Source organism: Theropithecus gelada, chromosome 2 (genome assembly GCF_003255815.1).
Source record: "Theropithecus gelada isolate Dixy chromosome 2, Tgel_1.0, whole genome shotgun sequence".
Lineage (NCBI taxonomy): Eukaryota > Metazoa > Chordata > Mammalia > Primates > Cercopithecidae > Theropithecus > Theropithecus gelada.
Window position 1 is genome coordinate 29,197,570 of NC_037669.1, and position 16,198 is coordinate 29,213,767.

The 16,198-nt window shown below is 40.9% G+C and overlaps 2 pseudogenes across 1 annotated transcript; both read left to right on the forward strand.

Annotated features, from left to right (window-relative positions):
• Positions 1-8,146: 8,146 nt before the first annotated feature.
• LOC112619877 lies at positions 8,147-8,245 on the forward strand (annotated as a pseudogene).
• A 4,412-nt stretch (positions 8,246-12,657) lies between these two features.
• LOC112618442 lies at positions 12,658-15,159 on the forward strand (annotated as a pseudogene). Its single transcript, XR_003118083.1, has 2 exons — positions 12,658-12,794; positions 13,586-15,159. The product of XR_003118083.1 is annotated as a serine hydroxymethyltransferase, cytosolic pseudogene (transcript).
• Positions 15,160-16,198: the final 1,039 nt, after the last annotated feature.

The following is a 16,198-nucleotide window of genomic DNA, read 5'->3' on the forward strand; positions in this document are numbered from 1 at the left end:
AATAAACAAATTGTAAGACCACCTCAGGTGGCTTAAATTAAAATCTTTTTAGAATCTTTATACCTCAGGTTGGCCTGATAGGCCTGCCATGTCCTCAACAGTTCCTGGGGATCCCTATACTATGTTCCAGCTCATCTTTGCAGAGTGCTTTCTACCTGCTTGGCTTTCACAGTAGCTGCTTATTTCCTGATTACCATTACCTCGCATGTTCTGCATCTGTCCAGCCATCAGAGAAAAGGCAAGTATAAACAGAGACTAACTTTGGTACTAGTCCCTGGCAGTCTCCTTCCAGAGACATAGTTAAGTACTCATATTGCCTTCAGAACACATCTGTCTATGGGCTCATCACAAGGTACTGTAATTGTTGGTTAACCTTAATCTTTGTTGCTGCAATGCTGGACCAAATGGCTAGCACCTCATAACTGCTTATCAAATGTTTGTTGATCACTCACTATATTGGAAATTATTAATCAACCAACCAATTATCACATCGAATAATCATTAAATGATCAGGTGTTCTCTGCAGTCAATATTGAGTCCGGCAATGGGGTTGGTGCTGAATGGATGCCAAAGAAGGACAAAATTCTTCTCTGCAGAGTTCACGGAAAAGAAAATTTTTTTAAAAAGGGCAAAAGTGTTTCAGGGAAGGCTAAAACAGTGTTGGGACAATGGAAAGGGTAAAAGCATGTGTTTCAAAGCCCAACTTCCTGAGCTTGAATCTCATCTTTTCTACTTAGTAAAGAGATGCTCTTGGGGAAGCATATCTGGGATATCAATCTTGTCACTTATAAAAGAGAGATGATAAAAACAACTATCCCTTGGGTTGTTTCAAGGATTAAGCAAACACGTGCATTTAAAGTGTTTGGAAGACACCAGGCATAGTGGCTCATGCCTGTAATTGCAGCACTTTGGGAGGCCGAGGCAGGCAGATCACATGAGGCCAGGAGTTTGAGACCAGCCTGGCCAACATGGCAAAACTCCGTCTTTACTAAAAACACAAAGATTAGCTGAATGAGGTGGCACACACCTGTGGTCCCAGCTACTCAAGAGGCTAAGGCAGGAGAATCTCTTGAACTCAGGAGGTGGAGGTGGCAGTGAGTCGCAATTACATCACTGCACGCCAGCCTGGGTGACAGAGCAAGATTCTGTCTCAAAAAATATAAAATTTTTTAAGAAAGTGTTTGGGCTAAAAGAAGCTATTTATTTGAGACTCAACAACCAGCCCAACCATATGCTTCCATTTCAAAACAATTGGAGATGGCCTAATAGGAAGAGCTCCGGTCTGCAGCTCCCAGCATGATCGATGCAGAAGATGATGACTTCTGCATTTCCAACTGAGGTACCTGGTTCATCTCACTGGGACTGGTTGGACAGTGGGTGCAGCCCATGGAGGGCTAGCTGAAGCAGGACGGGGCATCGCCTCACCAGGGAAGTGCAAGGGGTCGGGGGATTGCACTTTCTTAGCCAAGGGGACCATGACAGACAGCACCTGGAAAATCAGGACACTCCCGCCCAAATACTGTGCTTTTCCAACAGTCTTAGCAAATGGCACACCAGGAGATTATATCCTGTGCCTGGCTCAGCGGGTCCCACACCCACGGAGTCTTGCTCACTGCCAGCACAGCAGTCTGAGATCAACCTGCGAGACAGCAGCCTGGCATGGGGAGGGGCTTCTGCAATTGCTGAGACTTGAATAGGTAAACAAAGCAGCTGGTAAAGCTCAAATTGGGTGGAGCCCACCACAGCTCTGCAAGGCCTGCTACCTCTGTAGACCCCACCTCTGGGGACAGGGCATAGCTGAGCAAAAGGCAGCAGAAACTTCTGCAGACTTAAACATCCCTGTCTGACAGCTCTGAAGAGAGCAGTGGTTCTCCCAGTATGGCGTTTGAGGTCTGGGAATGAACAGACTGCATCCTCAAGTGGGTCCCTGATCCCCATGTAGCCTAACTGGGAGACACATCCCAGTAGGGGCTGACTTGACACCTCATACAGGCAGGTAACCCTCTGGGATGAAGCTTCCAGAGGAAGGATCAGGCAGCAATATTTGCTGTTCTGCAATCTTTACTGTTCTGCAGCCTCTGCTGGTGAAACTCAGGCAAACAGGGGTCTAGAGTGAACCTCCAGCAAACTCCAACAGACCTGCAGCTGAGAGACCTGACTCTTAGAAGGAAAACTAACAAACAGAAAGGAATAGAATCAACAACAACAAAAAGGACATCCACACCAAAACCCCACCTGTAGGTCACCAGCATCAAAGACCAAAGGTAGATAAAACCACAAAGGTGGGGAGAAACCAGAGCAGAAAAGCTAAAAATTCTAAAAACCAGAACACCTCTTTTCCTCCAAAGGATCGCAGCTCCTCACCAGCAACAGAACAAAGCTGGATGGAGAATGACTTTGACAAGCTGACAAAAGTAGGCTTCAGAAGGTTGGTAGTAATAAACTTCTCCGAGCTAAAGGAGGATGTTTGAACCCATCACAAAGAAGCCGAAAACCTTGAAGAAAGATTAGACAAATGGCTAACTAGAATAAACAGTGTAGAGAACACCTTAAATGACCTGATGGAGCTGAAAACCATGGCACGAGAACTATGTGACACATGCACAAAATTCAATAGCCGATTTGATCAAGTGGAAGAAAGGGTATCGGTGATTGAAGATCAAATGAATGAAATAAAACGAGGAGACAAGTTTAGAGAAAAAAGAGTAAAAATAAATGAACAAAGCCTCCAAGAAATATGGGACTATGTGAAAAGACCAAATCTACATTTGATTGGTATACCTGAAAGTGATGGGGAGAATGGAACCAAGTTGGAAAACACTCTTCAGGATATTATCCAGGAGAACTTCTCCAACCTTGCAAGGCAGGCCAACATTCAAATTCAGGAAATGCAGAGAACACCATAAAGATACTCCTAGAGAAGAGCAACCCGTCAGATTGACCAAGGTTGAAATGAAGGAAAAAATGTCAAGGGCAGCCAGAGAGAAAGGTTGGGTTACCCACAAAGGGAAGCCCATCAGACCAACAGCGGATCTCTCAGCAGAAACTCTACAAGCCGGAAGAGAGTGGGGGCCAATATTCAACATTCTTTTTTTTTTTTTTTTTTTTGAGACGGAGTCTCGCTCTGTCACCCAGGCTGGACTGCAGTGGCCGGATCTCAGCTCACTGCAAGCTCCGCCTCCCGGGTTCACGCCATTCTCCGGCCTCAGCCTCCCGAGTAGCTGGGACTACAGGCGCCCGCCACCTCGCCCGGCTAGTTTTTTGTATTTCTTAATAGAGACGGGGTTTCACCGTGTTAGCCAGGATGGTCTCGATCTCCTGACCTCGTGATCCGCCCGTCTCGGCCTCCCAAAGTGCTGGGATTACAGGCTTGAGCCACCGCGCCCGGCCATCAACATTCTTAAAGAAAAGAATTTTCAACCCAGAATTTCACATCCAGCCAAACTAAGCTTCATAAGTGAAGGAGAAATAAAATCCTATAAAGACACATGCACATGTATGTTTATTGTGGTGCTATTCACAATAGCAAAAACTTGGAATCAACCCAAATGTCCATCAATGATAGACTGGATTGAGAAAATGTGGCACATATATACCATGGAATGCAATACAGCCATAAAAAAAGGATGAGTTCATGTCCTTTGCAGAGATATGGATGAAGCTGGAAACCATCATTCTGAACAAACTATCACAAGGACAGAAAACCAAACACTGCATGTTCTCACTCATAGGCGGGAATTGAAGAATAGGAACACTTGGACGCAGGGCAAGGAGCATCACACATGGGAGACTGTCATGGGGTTGGGGGCAGGGTGAGGGACAGCATTAGGAGAAACACCTAATGTAAATGACTAGGTGATGGGTGCAGCAAACCAACATGGCACATGTATATCTATGGAACAAACCTGCACTTTGTGCACATGCATCCTACAACCTGCACTTTGTGCACATGCATCCTACAACTTAAACTATAATAATAAAAAATAAATAAATAAATAATACGTTGATTTCTAGTTCAAAAAAAAAGAAAGTGTTTAAAAAAGCCTCTGATATGTAGTCAGTGCTCAATAAATATTAAGCATATCATTATTGTTATTATTAGAAATTATTTCAAGGAGGAGCCCCAGACCCTGAAGAGTAGTAATAACTGTCATTTATTGAACCCTTACTACATGCCAGGGAGTCTGCTAAGGGTTCCATATGTGTTACCTCATTTAGGCCTTGCCACAGATTCTGTGAGCCTGCATACCATTAAATACACACTCTACAGATGAGCAACTGAGGATTCAGAGAGTTCAAAGCATGTTGCTCAAAGTGGTAACAAATAAGTGCCCAAACTCTCTTCTCATCTGGTCCTCCCTCCTGATCCTGCTTCCTTTGTCTACACAGAAAAAAAGCAATTTTAACTCTAGAGAAATTAAAAGAATCCAGTTTTTGAGGACTGGACCATTTTTAAGGACTTGGGGGAGGTGGTGTTAAGGGGTTAGAGGACAGATTTTATAAACTTCTGGTTATAACCTTCTGGTTAGAGATTTTGCATCCTTTAAAATGTGGCATGATGACCAGTGATGAGCATTTTTTCATGGCCTCCAATCCTGCACCTTCCACCTACTAAATCTAAACAAAACTATAAACTTTCGGGCCCTCATCTTTTTTATTCTTTTTCTTTCTTTTTTTTTTTTTTTCCGAGATGGTATCTCACTGTCACCCAGGCTGGAATGCAGTGGCACAATCTTGGCTCACTGCAACCTCCGCCTCCTGGGCTCAGGGAATCCTCCCACCTCAGCCTCCTGAGTAGCTGGGAACACAGGCACATGCCACCACGCCTGGCTAATTTTTTGTATTTTTGGTAGTGATGGGGTTTCATCATGTTGCCCATGCTGGTCTCAAGCTCCTGAGTTCAAGCAACCCACCTACTTCGGCCTTCCAAAGTGCTGGGATTACAGGCATGAACCACTGCACACACCCGTTTGCTTTTTCTCTAAGGACTAAACGAGATCATTGTAATGTATGTAAAACAACTGACACAGAATAGTCACTTGATAAATATAACTATTAATTTTAGAGCATAACTCATATGTTGTATAATGACCTAAATTTTACCTGCAAAAATACTCTCAGAAATTACATTAATCTTTAAAAACTCATGATAGCCACCAAAAATGTTTTTCTTAAATATTTTGATCTTAGAACTCTTAGAAAGAAAATCACATAACTACATTGCTTTTCAATACTTACACTTATATTCTAATTGTAGTTTTGATCCTACTCTGAAAAAAATAAAAATTTTTAAAAATGAATTTATCTCTTATGGTCAAGCCCACTGAAATGATCCTTTTAAAGTGAATACTAACCAAAAGCTCATAGACCAATGAAACATTTTAGAGACCCCTGAAATAAAGCTGCACACCTACAGCCAGCTCATCTTCAACAAAGTCAACAAAAATGAACAATGGGGAAAGCACACTTTATTCAATAAATGTTGTTGGGAAAATTGGTTAACCACATGCAGAAGAATGAAATTGGACCCATATCTATTACTATATACAAAAATTAACTCCAGATGCATTAATGACCTAAATGTAATACCTCAAACTACAAAAATTCTAGAAGAAAATATAGGAAATATTCTTCTAGACACTGGCCTAGGCAAAAAATTCATGAGGAGGACCCCAAAAGCAAATGCATCAAAATCAAAAATAGACAAATGGGACTTAATTAAACTAAAGAGCTTCTGCACAGCAAAAAGAAGTGATCAACAGAACAAACAGACAATTTAAGGAATGGAAGAAAATATTTGCAAAATATGCATCCAAATATGATCTAATATTCAGAATCTATAAGGAACTTAAATGAATCAACAAGAAAAAAGCAAACAACCCCATTAAAACATGGGCAAAGGACATAAACAAACACTTCTCAAAAAAAGACAACTAGCAGCCAACAAACATGAAAACATGCTTATCATCACTAATAATAGAGAGATGCAAATTAAAACCACAATGACATACTATCTTACACCAGTCAGAAGGGCTATTATTAAAAAGTCATCACTCTGTACAGAGAAAAAAAAAAAAAAAAGTCCAAAAACAACAGATGTTGACAAGGTTGTGGAGAAAAGGGAATGCTTAGTGGGAATGTAAATTAATTCAGCCACTCTGGAAAGCAGTCTGGAGATTTCCCAAAGAACTAAAAATAGAACTACCATTCGACTCAGCAATCCCATTACTGGGTATATACCAAAGGAAGATAAATCATTCTACCCAAAAGACAAATACTCTCATACGTTCATTACAGCACGATTTGCAATAGCAAGGACACGGAATTAACCTAGGATTGGATTTTAAAAATGTGGTACATATACTCCATGGACTACTATACAGCCATAGAAAAATTAAATAATGTCCTTTGCAGCAACATGGATGCAGCTGGAGGCCATTATCCTAAGCGAACTAATGCAGAAACAGAAAACCAAATATCACGTGTTCTTACTTATAAGTGGGAGCTAAATCTTGAGTTCACACAGAATAAAGATAGGAACAATAAACAATGAAGACTCCAAAAGGAGGAGTGGGGAGGGCTGAAAAACTTCCTATTGGGTTCTATGTTCACTATCACTATGCATCACTAAGAGATCTAGGTGATGGAATCAATAAAAGACCAAACCTCAGCACTCCACAATATATCCTGTAACAAACCTGCACATATACCGCCTGAATTTAAAATAAAAATGACAATAAAAAGTCAAATAATAAAGTAAATATTAAACAAAAGTTACTTCCTTTTCAAATTCTAAGATACGTGTAATAATTGAAAATATAAGAACCTGGCTGGGTGCGGTGGCTCATCCCTGTAATCCCAGCACTTTTGGAGGCTGAGGCAGGCAGATAACCTGAGGTCAGGAGTTTAAGACCAGCGGCCTACATGGTGAAACCCCAGCTTTACTAAAAATACAAAAATTGGCTAGGCATGGTGGCAGGCGCCTGTAATCTCAGCTACTAAGGAGGCTGAGGCAGGAGAATTACTTGAACTCAGAAGGCAGAGGTTACAGTGAGCCAAGATCACACCACTGCACTCTAGCCTGGGCGACAAAGTGAAACTCTATCTGAAAAAAAAAAGAAAGAAGAAAATATGAGAACCTAAGATACAAATATCTAATCATTATATTAACATGAGCTTTTTAAACAACTTTTCCTCTTGCTCATTTCGGCAGCACGTATACTAAACTTGGAACTGATGCAGGATTTTTCTTGCCCCTTCCCTGGACTCACAACAGGGACTTTCCCCTCTACTTCGCCCACCACGCTCAGCCCCTTGCAGAAGGGAGCACATAAGTGAGTGAGTGAGTGTGGGATCTGGCCAGCTGCTCTGGGTGCTGACACAGGAGCAAGCTCCGTGTGGAACCCGCGGCCAGACTAAGCATGTTGCCTCAGGGGGAATGCAGGCACTCAGGTGAAGGTGCTTTCAACCCTGAAGCTCCAGAGGAGGTGTTACAGTGCTCTTTTAGTTCCACCATCCACAGTCCAACAACAGAGGTGAGTTAGCAGCTCGTTTGGCCCCTTGCCTCATTGCGTAGGATGGCTGCCCTCTGCTGGTGAGGGTCAAGGGGCAGTATGACAGCCTTTCTGGGTACCCATACTTGGTGGGTCCCAAGCTCTTGTCCAGAGTCCAAGAAGCATGAGGTCATATGGATTATTAAAGGATGGTGAAGGTGGAGAATTTTACTGAGCAATGAAAAGAGCTCTCAGCAGAGAGGGGAGCTGGAGAGGGGATGAAAAGGGCAGGTCATCTTTCCCAAAGTTAGGCTGTCTCTTCCCTGAAGTCAGGCTGTCTTCTCCTCTACCAACTGAATCTGGGGTCTTTATAGGCACAAGATGGGAAGTACATGCTGATTGGCTTGTGAGTATGCAAAAAAGGTTAAAGCAAAGACAACACTCAATGATGGGCATGACAGTGTAGAAAACCAATTAGGAAAGGGTAGATATACGTGAAATAGGTGAAGGATGGGGATCAGTCAGAGGAAAGCATGCCAAACAGGAAGACAAGTTCTCAATCCGGTCTGAGGATTTAACTGTTAGCTTTCAGGCTTTAAACTGTCTTCTGCTTAGAGGTGGGGTTTCACTGGGGACCCTCCCCTTTCTGCTTGGGCATTTGGCTGCCTTCTGTCACTCTCAGAACAATACAGAGATTATCATGGCCCCTACACAAGGATGGCATGCAGATTCATGAAATGTTCCATTAAAAAAAAAAGTAAAAATAAATAAAAGAATTTTTTTTAATTTTTTTAAATGGACAATAATTATACACAGTGATATTTTGATACATATGATGTATAGTGATCAGATCAGGATAATTAGCATATCCCTCATCCCAAACATTTATCATTTCCTTAAAACATCAATACACCTCTGACTGGCTATAGTAGTCAATTTGGATAGATAGAGGTTCAATGGATGAAATACATAGGCTTTTGGAAAATCCTGAGTAGTGGAGAGGTTTTTTTTCTTTTATAATCTGAGTGGAGATTTCTTTTGATCTGAGAGGACAGCAAAGATCTGGTTAAAAGTTTGCAAGAGAATATACATCAATTCTTTAAAAAGCAAAGATTTTATTGATAAGATGGTTTCTAGAGAGAAATGCATTTCTCTCAAGAGAAGATTGTACAGCCTTATAATTGTTTCCATTCACATGGAACAACTCCAGCTGCTTTCAAACATCAACAAATGATAAGCAGAAGGAAGATGGAAAGAAAACAACAGAATTTTTGCTATGTCCAACTGATAAACACTGGATTGCCTATAAACTACGTTAAGCATAATTAAGCACAGAATTAACATCGTTGGTAATGCAATGAAAAAAGGCAGCTGAGACAAATGAAAAAGATCGCCAATACATTGCTTTGATGATCTAAATCAACACTGCCAAGTTATTTATTTACAAAAAATATGAACAAAGGGCCAAACAATTAATTTTCCTTCTGGATGCATGTGCATAGGCTATGGCTAAAGGTTCAAAGAAATTTTCATCCTGTTATTCATCAAGTTTGTTAAATCTTAACCTTCCATGAACCATGCCCATCAGTGTATCTAATTACCTAGAATGAGTCAGAAAAACAGTCCTAACCTTATAATTCTTAGTTACAGCATCATGGGCAAGAGTTGAACGTTTTTAATAAAACTTTCAGGCCCCTATTTATGATAGAAGTCAAAAAATTATTTGATGTTTCCAGTGTTTTAAGTATGGTGCAAGTACTTGAAATATGTCATTCATTCACTCAACAAACATTTACTAAGACTATACTTTTGATAGGCAGATTCCCTATTAAGTGTTAGAGATATGAGTTATAAATTTCTCACAGTCTAGTGGGAGTGACAGGCATATACAGATGCAATTTTAATACAATAAGAAATGCAGTGATAGCATAGAATTCTGATGTGGAGTGGCAAGTAGGTGGGGAGTGGTGGCAATTTGCACAGACAAAAGATATTTTACTTTACCTTGTGAGAGAAGCGAGTCAAGAATACTTTCTTAGAGGAGATGATGACTACATTGAGATCTCAAGGAGTAACTGGATCAATTTTCATTAAAATCTTCATTAGTAGATATCATAATTTTCTCCATTTTATAGGGGAGGAAATGGACATACTCTGACTCAGAACTGATCAGTGGCAGAACCAACATTTTGAACCCAAGCCTACCTGATCCCGATGTCACACATTTTCCAACATACTGTATTTTAACTTCTGGTAATAGAAAAGTTGAAAGTGGAAGAAAATACTCTATATTGAGCTCCAAGTCATAAGATCTTTTTACCATTACCGATCTGACCTAGCAATTCCAGCACAACCTTCCCTTCTTACAATTTTTCCCATGTTCAGCTAAGAAAATATCGTTGCTGGCTTATTTCTACCATATACTCTTAGAAATTCCCGTGAAAAGCCAAGACATAGTTATTTTGGAGAGGAATAGGTATGAAAACCTAAAACTGTCAGTAAGAACGGTGGACGTTCTATTAAAATCTTTTTAATAAGTGGCCAGGTGCTGTGGCTCACGCCTATAATCCCAACACTTTGGGAAGCCAAGACGGGAGGATCGCTTGAAACCAGAAGTTCAAGACCAGCGTGAGCAACATGGTGAAACCCCATCTCTACAAAAAGTACAAAAATTAACCAGGCTTGGTGGTGCATGCCTGTGGGCCCAGCTACTCAGGAAGCTGAAGTGGGAGAATCACCTGAGCTCAGGAAGTTAAGGCGACAGTGAGCCGTGATCATGCCACTGCACTCCAGCCTGGGCAACAGAGTGAAACCCTGCCTCAAAAAAAAAAAAAAAAAAAATTGTAAAAGTGCCTGGAAAAATTTTTTGTGAGATGGAGGTGCAGCAGCCTGAAGATCTTCCGGAATATGGAATTTATTTACCTCTTCACTATAGTGCAGAAAAGGAGTTTCTTGATCATTTGCCTACCCCTATGAAAGAATTGGGGCACAGTTTTATTTTTGACCTACTATATTATCAAATTGAAAAAGACTAAATAAGAACTTTAGAAAATTAGGAGCCATCCTGATTACCAATTGCCAGCAGTTCATGCTACTTCAGATTTAGCCATCCATGAAAGAACACTAAAATATATCATTGACATTACCATTACCATTTACGCATAAAACATGAGATTGGGAGTAATCTACAGATCAGTTCGTTTAGCAGATATTTATTGGTGACCTACTATGTGCCCAGCAATGTTCTGCCCACTAAGAATTTAGTGTCAAGCAAATTGTAGTACCTGCCCTTAGGAGACAATCAAGCAATTAGAATATAAATGCATAGAGTCCAGCCCACTCATTTTACCCATGTGGAAATAGATGATAAGAACATTAGTTTGTCTAACTCTCTTTATTCACTGTTGGTGAAAGGAAAATTGATACAGCCTTTTTTGGAAGACAATTTGGAAATGCATCCCAAATTTGAAAATGTTCTTAGTTTTTGACATGGCTATGCTAAACAGAAATTTATTTTTCAGATGTACATGCAGAAGATCCAAAGATATGTGTCTGATAATATTCTTACAGCATTACTCATATTATGGACATATTGGGAACAATCTAAAAGTCTATCAATAAAGGATTGACTGAATGACATATTGTACAGGAATTTACAAGATGAAGTCAATTTGACATAATGTAAACATGGGAAGACATTCAAAACCAATTGATATATGGAACAAAAGGTATAAAACAGCTTGGATAATATGGTTCTTTCTTAGCTTAAAAAAGAGAAAAACACTACAAACACATGTTTGGAAAAATAAATACTGTGGAAATTAATACCAAATGATAAGCAATGGTTAATAAAGTAGCTACAGATAATTTTCACTTTTATGTTGTATATCTCTATAATGTTGTATTGGACATTTTTTTTAAAATGAGGTCTTGGTATATTGCCTGGGCTAGTCTGTCTTGAACTCCTGGGCTCAAGCAATCTTCCTGTCTCAGCCTCCTGAGTAGCTGAGATTAAGAAGAGTGCCACCATGACTAGCTCTTTTTTTCATTCTTTAAAAAAGGAGAATGTTCAACTAAGTTGATATAATCTATAAACATTTTTTCTCTTAAAAAATATTAGACTTTTTAACTTTCTGGGCTTTTATATCTATGAAAGTACTTTGAAAACTACAAAGCCTTAGGCAAATTATGGGATTATTTCTTTGTATTAATTATCAATAATACATATATTGGAGCACTCTGGAAAAGAATATGCTTATGCAGAAAAGATTTTAAACTATTAAAATAACATTAAAAATTAGAATAACAGCATTGCTTTATAGTTTCTTACAAGCATTCTTTAACTTTAGTTCAGGTCTCTTGAGTCCTAATCCAGTTCTCTTTTTATGCACTTTCTTGCCATATGGGTTATCTGTTAAAAGCTTTTGCCTGAAGGCAAAAATTTTCTAAGCAACCACTAATTCTCATTACAGAAAATGCACATTTCAGAGTGTTTCTATGAATGGAAAAGAAAGCTGATGATAATGCTGATAAGCCCTTGTAGAAATATACTGTGGAAACTAAACTTTATACCACAAGAATGTAAAACTAACCAGTGACTTGACCTGTCCATGTGGAGACCTCACAAATTATCTAGAAACAACAGTAACCAATGCATTTGGGAGGCATTTTTGCAGAAAGTAATTGTAATCTTATTTAAATATTTTTTATTTAAATATAAATATTTTATTTATATTTAGATGCAAGAAGGCAAAATATGAAAGTGCTCCTCTCCATCAAATATAAAATGCTCTCAAACTGAGATCAGAAACTCAATATGTAAGAATAAGGCACATGATGGGAGAACTGAAGTTTCTACAAGCCTGAACACACTGCAGCCAGGTTCTGGGCTCCCTTGAAAGAGAAAAGCTGGCTGGATTGCAAAATGAAGTGTCAAACCACCTAACAGATACTTTAATGCATGCTAAGTGCTTTATTTGCAAATTCATAGGATTCACAAACCAGAAGTTGAAGAACGCAATATTTAAGAAAATGTAACATTTATCAGTCTTCAGATTTGGCCACGTTTGTGTGCCACTGTGAAAAATAAAGATATCCCTTCATTCAACTCAAACAAGATTTGAATTGCCCAAATGGGTGGTTGCGTATGTAAGAGGATGTTAAAATGGACAACTCTGCTGAGGACAAAGCCAAGAGCCATCAGACAGCAGAGACAGCTGTGAAACAGGCCATCTCTACAATTCAGAATAAGCTCTGTGCAGACATTTCTATACCTCTCACTTACATAAAAGGCATAAACCGGTACTCCCATTCCAAGCCTAGTGAGAGGGCTCCAAGGAACCACTTGGAGAGCATATAATATGTCCCTACAGTGTGGGGGGCTGCCCTGGGGTTGAGAGTTGTGGGTTGAGTAACCGAGCCAACTCTTCCATGAGTCCCATGAAGAGGTCATATATACTTCTATATATGATTGAAATGCTCCAAATAAAATTAAGAAGAAAAAAAAAAGTAAGCTTTACATCCTTGCCAAAGGTGCAAAGCAATGTATATCATGCCATTTTGTTGGTGTAAGAAAGAAAAGAAAAGAAGAATCTATATTATTTGCCCAATTTTGAAGGGGACAAAAAGCAAATGTTAGACAAATAATCCAAACTAAAAATTCTTACAAAAAAGGATGTGGAGATTGAAGTGTAGAAGATAAGGATGAAAGTAAGACTTTTCTGAGGATACCTTTTACTATATTTCTGATTTTTAACATATGTAAAAATTTTATATATTCACAAGATCAATCACAGTTAAAAAGCACATCCTACAATTGAAAACAAAGTAAAGTGAATGCATCTAATTATGTCAAATTGGTGAACTAACCACAAAGAGAAATGATTATCCCAAGTCATTTTGAAAAAAAAACAGGGAGGTAGGGGCTCTGACATTTCGTCCCAAGGATGTAGCCTAAAGATGAAATAAGGCAATACACCTTCAACTTCACTCAATAGATTTGTTACTGGTAGGAAACCTGGCATGGCAATTTTGAAACAATGTTCTATATATTGAAAGATAAAGCAAATTATAAAATATGTTCACGTAATTAGAAATCAAGCTACTCACAAGACCCTGCGAGGCTGCCGAGCTGGCATGATCTTCTACAGGAAAGGAGTGAAAAGTGTGGATCCCAAGACTGGCAAAGAGATTCTGTACAACCTGGAGTCTCTTATCAATTCTGCTGTGTTCCCTGGCCTGCAGGGAGGTCCCCAAAACGACGCCATTGCTGGGGTTGCTGTGGCCCTGAAGCAAGCGATGACTCTGGAATTTAAAGTTTATCAGCACCAGGTGGTGGCCAACTGCAGGGCTCTGTCTGAGGCCCTGATGGAGCTGGGCTACAAAATAGTCACAGGTGGTTCTGACAACCATCTGATCCTCGTAGATCTCCGTTCCAAAGGCACAGACGGTGGAAGGGCTGAGAAGGTGCTAGAAGCCTGTTCTATTGCCTGCAACAAGAACACCTGCCCAGGTGACAGAAGTGCTCTGCGGCCCAGTGGACTGCAGCTGGGGACCCCAGCACTGACGTCTCGCGGACTTTTGGCAAAAGACTTCCAAAAAGCAGCCCAGTTTATTCACAGAGGGATAGAGCTGACCCTGCAGATCCAGAGCGGCATTGGTGTCAGAGCCACCCTGAAGGAGTTCAAGGGGAGACTGGCAGGGGATAAGTACCAGGGGGCCGTGCAGGCTCTCCGGGAGGAGGTTGAGAGCTTCGCCTCTCTCTTCCCTCTGCCTGGCCTGCCCGACTTCTAAAGGAGCCGGTCCACTCTGGACCCGCCTGGCGCCACAGAGGAAGCCGCCTGCCGGAGGACCCCCACTTGAGAAATGGATGAGCTGCTCCACAGGGGAACCGTTGACACTTGGGCCCTCTGAGGGAGTTTCTTTTGGACTTTTTTCATGTTTTCTTCACAAATCAAAATTTGTTTAAGTCTCACCGTTAGTAATTCTGGGACAGGTTATTAATTAAAGGATTTAAATTTGAACCTGGCTTTCTCACAGCTGGATCTAATTCTAGAAAAATAAAATACTATGTAGCCACTTGGCCATAATCATTTAGACCGTGGTGTAGGGCAAAGCTATTAGGAAGATTCTAGCGTTTTACTCTCCCTGGGCTTTCCTCCGCCTTGCTGCAACAGAGAGGAAATGCCCGTGTCCACAGCTTGTACACACTGCCCCTCTCACTATCTTGTTATCCAGTGGCATGCCAAAGGAGAACTGAATTCGCCTCTGAACCTTCTGCTGTAAATCAGAAGTGTATGTCAGCCAAGTGTACACAAGATGCACCCAGTATGGTGGGAGGGTTTTGCTGTCAGTAACTCAAAGTTTGGTGGAGCAATGGTCTCCTCCCTCCATCCTGGGAAGTCACAGTCCCGTCCTGGTGTGAGAATCAACCAGGCTTTCCTGCTCCACCTGAGATAACCAACTCCTTCCCGTAATCAGGAAGCCAAATATCACCTTCCCAAAGAAACTTTATTTTCACGTAGCTGAAGTGCAAAACATAGATGACCATTTTTAATAAGCACAATCAAATTTTTAACCACAGAATGTCTACAAGAATTATAGCTTTAAAAAATACAACCAATTTTCATATTTCAAAAATATTTGAACTCAAATTAATTTCTTAAAAAGTAAAAAAAAAAAGAAAAAGAAATTAAGCTTTACAGTGTAAGAGAAAAGGGTATACAACTATAAAATTAAGCAAGTTAAGGAAAAAAATCTGTATTAGTAAATTAGAATTGGAAACGTTGCCATGAGGTCATAATTTTTGTTTGTTTTGTTTTATTTTGAGACAGAGTCTCACTCTGTCACCCAGACTGGAGTGCAGCGGCTAGATCTCGGCTCACTGCAACCTCTGCCTCTCAGGTTCAGGCAATTCTCCTGCCTCAGCCTCCCGGGTAGCTGGGATTACAGGTGTGCGTCATCACGCCCGGCTAATTTTTGTATTTTTAGCAGAGACAGGGTTTCGCCATGTTGGCCAGGCTGGTCTCAAACTCCTGGCTTCAAGTCATCCACCTGCCTCGGCTTCCCACAGGGCTGGGATTACAGACCTGAGCCACTGCGCCGGGCCAGGAGGTCATCATTAAATATATATCCCTCTGTCTTGGAACATGGGGGTGAGGGGGTTGCTGAACTCTTGAGAAAAAGAAGACACATTGGCAGCTCAGGACATGATTCAATTTTTTAATGACAAAAACTAATCATGACACACACCTGGATAGAACAAAAAAAGAGGAAAATAAATGCTTTGGGGGTGGGGTCAAGATGGCTGAATAGAAGCAGCGGCAATCGGAGGCTCCCATCGAAAAGATCCGAAACAGCATGCGAATTCTGCCCCGGCAACTGAGGTATCCAGGTTCTGTCATTAGGACTGACTAGGCAGCTGGCCGTGACCCACGGAGAGGAAGGAAGGACAGTATGGTGCAGCGACCCACCTGAGGGCCACGTGGGTCGGGCGAGCCCCCACCCCCAGCCAAGGGAAGCAGTGGGTGAGGATGCTAGCGAGCCTGAGAAACCATGTTTTTTTCCAGAAAACTGCAACCCACAAATCGGAAAATCCCACTCGGGAGCCCGCGCCACCAGGGCCTTGAGTCTCAATGGAGGCATGCAGATTCCCAACAGCCACTGGGCTAAAATCGACCTAAGTAAGCCTGCTGAGTTCACAGTGG